Source organism: Dipodomys merriami, unplaced genomic scaffold, assembly GCF_024711535.1.
Source record: "Dipodomys merriami isolate MVZ:Mamm:240054 unplaced genomic scaffold, mDipMer1.0.p SCAF_212, whole genome shotgun sequence".
NCBI classification, from domain to species: Eukaryota; Metazoa; Chordata; class Mammalia; order Rodentia; family Heteromyidae; genus Dipodomys; species Dipodomys merriami.
In genome coordinates, this window is record NW_027203516.1 from 977,427 (window position 1) to 983,334 (window position 5,908).

General features: G+C 35.0%; 1 pseudogene; it reads right to left on the reverse strand.

Moving 5' to 3' along the window:
• Window positions 1-5,571: 5,571 nt before the first annotated feature.
• On the reverse strand, window positions 5,572-5,670 carry LOC138834349 (U6 spliceosomal RNA; annotated as a pseudogene).
• Window positions 5,671-5,908: the final 238 nt, after the last annotated feature.

Sequence of the window (5,908 nt, forward strand, 5' to 3'; positions counted from 1 at the left end):
ACGATATGTATTCCAATTTTTTTCTTTCATGCATTTGTTTCTAACGCATTAATAAGATTATTTCTTTGTTGCTTTGTATGTCCCTCCCCCACGGAATAACCCCTGCTTTCACTGTATTTGATGTTGGTATGATTTGTGGAGGGGAATGGGAACAACAAGTAGTTTAAATAAGGATACAGGTGGCAACAATGAGAAGTACAAGTTGTCATGTTGAAAACGAACTTTACAACTTGGGTGGGGGGGAGGATTGGGTGAGGGGTTGGGGAGGATAGGAAGGGATTAGAAGGTGAAACAAAGTAGGAGGCTACAATGCTTATTAAAGAAATGTACTCATTATCTTGCTCATCTAATTGTAACCCCTCTGTACAGTATTTTCACAATAAAAAATAAATAAAACTTTAAAAAAAGAAAAAAAGTTAACTTGTTTTTTCTTTTTACTTTCCAAGAAAAGAATTCAAGGCTTGTGTGGAAATAAAAGTTAATAAGGAGCAAAACAGAGGGAATTGTAGCACTTTTCTCGTTGTTGAATGGAATATGAATTGCGAGAATCAGTTTGGGAAAACCATCTGTCCTTTAACAAAATGGATAATAGATATTAATTCCAATTTATTTGCCAATATTGTTCATCCTCACACATGAGTGTCAAAATCAAACCACACTTTTTGCCTTTGTATTTAACTCACCTGTTATAATTTAAGGGATAGATGAAGTAATAAAATAAAGATTAAAATAATAGGAAATGGGGCTGAGTTAGAGCTGAAAATTATTTTTAATATGATAATAGCTAATTAAATTGCATATTTCTTACTTTTACTCCATTGTCATCTCCCTCATTCCCACATTAGGAAAGTACATAGAAGTTCTCACTAAATTATGTGTACAATTATGAAAAAAATGTATTGAAAGAATAAGGGCACAGTGTGGTTTTAGCTTATTGAGACCTATAGGGGGTAGTGTGTTTTTGAGGATTTGCAATACGTTGTAGTGGAGATGAAGGGAGGGATGTGCTTATTCTGGAAAACTGGCTAGAAGATTGTTCCCAGAAAGATAGTGATGAATTCTTCCAAAAGGTTACCGTAAAATCATTTTCACAACCATGTTCACTGCTGCACTATTCACCTTAGCCAACTTATGGAAACAGCCCAGATGCCCTTTGGCGGAGGGATGGATAGAGAAAGTGTGGCACATATACACAATTGGATTGTCCTCATCCATTATGAAGACTGTTACATTATTTGCAAAGAAATGGATAGATCTAAAAATATGTTAAATAAACTAAGTCAGAGCCAGACACACAAAGGATCCATGTGCTGTCTCATATTTGGAAACTATAACTTTATTCAACTTTTCACATCAATATTAACCAAAGCATGCTATATGCAGCAGAGTATTTAAAAGTGTAATTTCTTATAAAACTGAACATTTAATCCAACAAAATGAATACCAGGAAACTATCACTTGGAAGATGTAATGGGAATTCAAAGGGAAGGAATAAAGAGAGTTATGGAGGAAGAGAGTGAAGGCATAATATTCAATGGAGATAGTATGGAACTAGAAAAATTTAAAGTGGGGCAAGGTTGGGAAGGGTGTAGGAAAATTATGTAAAGATCCACTGTACTTAAAAAAACTGATTTGTTGAGAAGTGGCGCTGTAGCTCAAGTGGTAGAGCGCTCGCCTTGAGCTGAAGAGCTGAGGGACAGCACCCAGGCCCAGAGTTCAAGACCCACGACCGACAAAAAAAAATGATTTGTTGAATAGAAATTCCCTTGTACAACTATTTAAGATAATCAAAATATAATTTAAAAAAATGGAGATCTCTGATCTTAAACTGTGCTCTCTTAAAACCATGAGTCAATATAATAATTTCCTCCTCAGAAAGTTTTTTTTTTGCAGGTATTTTCCTTAAAGTGAGAGAAAAGTAATCAATGCTATGAATATCAATACATCACATTGCACATCATAAAGACACACTATGAAATCACAGTAAAAATGTTAGAATTCATTACAGGATAAATTAACAAGTAGAATGTGCCAAATGCTGATAGATTGTTTATCCAAGTACATTACCTATGGTATCTAATTTAATACTCACAATAATTCCGTAAAGTGGAACTACTTCCATTTTAAATTCTTGGATGATGATATTGAAGTCTTCAGAGTTGGAATTACTAGTACAACAATGCACACGTAGTATGAGTTAGCCTGAGACCCATCTCCCACTGTATCAAATAACTTCATTCTATTTTATGACTAAAATACCAGCACTTAGTCTCCTAATTCTAAGAAAATATCCCAGAATTATTGTGTACACTCTAATAATAGTTCACTTATCTTTGTTAGAAAATAGATAACTGTAATATGAAAACTACAAGTTCATAATCAATTTATACCTCCCTGGTGAAAGGAACTGCTAAACTATAACATTCTTGATTTCTAGCTCAAAATAGTAGAAATCATATTTTGTCCCATGATTCAGCCTGGGGATCCCATCTCTGTTTAACACAGTCTTACTAAAGAATGACCTTCCTATTTCCTGATGGAAACAGACTGCAGGTCTTATGGACCAATCATTTCCTCATTGTAACTCACCTAAGTTGTTTACCATTAGAAGTATTTTGACTGCTTTTTATACCTCACATTTTGAGAGAAAGGTACTACTTAAAAATGCTTTTAAAGCAAGACTGATATAAAAATCACCTGTGATCCCAGATAAATATTTTACCTTTCATATACCCAAAAACGCAGTCTGAACTATCATTAATGTTAGGAACAAGAGGTTAAAAATCATAGACACCAAGACCTAAGCCTGAATTAAAGACTCTCCAACTTGTGAATATAATTGTTTTTAAAAGACTTCAATACTACTGCATTTTTTCAAAATTTCTTATAATAATGAAGATTCAATTATAACCTATTAACACTTGATAATTTGCCATATTACAAAATAATACAAAATCCAGTCACCATGCATGTTACATTTTGCTTGCATCTCCACATGTGACCACTTAACTTATTTTAATCAATTAATTCATTCATTTGGTACTAATAGTAAGACTTAAAATCAGGGCCTGGCGCTGTCCCTGAATTTTTTGTTTTTTTGTTTTAGTTTTCCTCAAGGCTAGTATTTTACTACTTGTACCACAGCTCCATTTCTACCTTTTGCTGGTTACTTCCAAATCAGAATCTAATGTATTTTGGGGGGCTTGGCCTCGTTTCAAACCACAATCTTCAGATTTCATCTTTCTTATTAGCTAGGATTAAAGACATGAGCCACCAGTGTGGCTTCTACTTTTTCCACTATACTTATCTAATGCACATACTTAGATAGTATTTTAAAACAGAGTACATAAGGAAGATGTACAGTGAAGATATTGTCCTGTCAGAAATTTAAGCAAGTAAATTTCTTCTTAAGACCATAAACAAAAAATACCATGATAGGGGACTGGCAAGGTGGCTCAGTGGTAGAGCCCTTGCCTTGCATGCCTGAGGCCCTGCATTCGATTCCTCAGCACCACATAAGCAAAAAGAAAAAAGCCAGAAGTGGCGCTGTGGCTCAAGTGGTAGAGCACTAGCCTTGAGCTGAAGAGCTGAGGGACAGCACGCAGGCCCAGAGTTCAGGCTGCAGGACAGGAACCCCCCAAAAAATAGCATAAGAGAGCTCATTTACTACTGCTCATTGCAGTAGTAAAATAGAAGTCCTTTGTACGACTACTTAAATTCCTTGTTTTTTTAAAGACAATTGTTTTCAGTTAAAAAATAGGAGTATCTATTGTCTTCATGTGATTTTGATGATCGAACCTTCAATCATCTTAATGAGAATCATCTTAATGAGAAATCAGCTTAATGAGAAGTCAAAATGTTTTAGTACTCCTTTCCTATCAATTGAGTCTCACTTTTTCTTCTTGGAGAATATAATGATCAAAGCAATAGTTCAGAATCAGCAAGCAATATTTCTGAATCATGCTTCCAGCGCAAGTGGATCACCAGTAAATAATACTTGATACCACGTTCCACAAAGTTTTGTCACAGATACAATCGGCTTGCCTTCTCTAGCTGCTTTCCTAGCCTGGACCTATTCCTTCATTGGACAGGAAAAGTCCCTGGTTAGACAATTGTGATGAAAAAGATGAAAAAGTGAGGAATGGTATCAGTTGCAAGAAAAAAAATGGAGAAGGAGCCAAGCAAATTTTTTCTTTGGGCTGCCGAAAATAATCGGCTTACTACAATGCCAAGAGTACTTTCCAGAAAGGTCACTCATGTGAATACTACGGATGAGGATGAGTTTACCCCTCATTATTGGGAAGCCTACGTGGACACTTAGACATTGTCCATGAGTTGATGGCTCAAGGCAGGTATTCATGCAATAATTGTGAATGGCTGGAAACCTCTGCACAGTGCTTATACGTGGAATAATACCAGAGTGGCTTCTTTCTTACTTCATCATGATGCAGAAAACAATGCCCAAACTAATGGCCTCGACCCCCTTGCATCCTTCTGCTGGGAATAGAAATAGAAATGATACGTTTGATCTCTTTCTGTTGAATTATATCAAACCAGGTCTGAAGAACAATTTGGAAAAAACTGCATTTGATATTGCCAAAAGGATAAGTATGCATTACTACATCTTTGAAGTTGTGGAAGGCTGTACAATTTGTTCTAAGTCTTAATGGTTTGGTTAAGTTTCTTAAATTTAAAAAAAATGCTGTCCATCCTTTGTCTCCGTACAAAATATTTTCACTGCAAAACAACAGCAATATCTTACTTTAAAAATTCATGGATTCCATGGTATTCATCCAGGTGAATTGCCTGACTTTGATGTCAAAATATATTCAAGTTGTATGCATACATCTATAATGATTTCTGCAAGTTGTGATTGTTTAAATCAGAAATAATTTTAACTTATCTGCTAAAAGAGTAGTACAGGGGCTGGGAAGGTGGCTCAGTGGTAGAGCGCTTGCCTTGCATGCATGAGACCCTGGGTTCGATTCCTCAGCACCACATAAGCAAAAAGAAAAAAGCTAGAAGTGGTGCTGTGGCACAAGTGGTAGAGTACTAGCCTTGAGCTGAAGAGCTGAGGGGCAGCGCCCAGGCCCAGAGTTCAGGCCCCAGGATAGGACCCCCCCCAAAAAAAGGGTAGTACAGAAACTAAAGATATTTATGGTGCATGGCTGAAAAATGTATAGTTTAAAATATTCTGTGTTCTGTTTGTATAATGTCCATAATCTATTTCATTCTCTCCTAGATATAATACTTTGAATTCTACATAGTTTTATAATATATAAATTCATTAATAAATGTGTCCTTTCAGATTGCATTCCATATACAAACGGTTTAAGATTCCTTTTTTCCTAGGTCCTTACAACATTTTACTTCTTTGTGATAAAATGACAATGTTATCTAATTTCAAAAGCTTTGTAAAGATTATGCTATGTAAAGGCCATTCTAAGGTGAAGATTTATTACACAGATGTCACACTAACTTTAAATTATATGAATTACATGTATTGTTACACTTGTAATTTTGGAATCACCTTTTCAATAACTGTTTTTCATTTCTTGCATCTGAAGAATGAAAAATATTGAATACTTTACAAATTTTCATATCATCCTTGTGCAAGTGCGATGTTAATCTCTGTACTGTTGTAATTTGGTATACGTGTTGCTGAATCATGTAGTATCCTGTGAATTTAAGTAGGTAATGATGCAATCTTTAAACAGGCATATATCCTTGGTTGCCTATTTGTAACAAGGAAACCTTATTGTTACTAACAATGCTATTGATCTCATTTCTCTAAAATTCTGTGTATAATGGAAAAAATACTTCTATTGTTCGGATGATTGCTCACATTTGCAATTTTTTGTCAATGACTATTTTAAGTCTTTTTCATTTTAAATTTGATCACACTTTG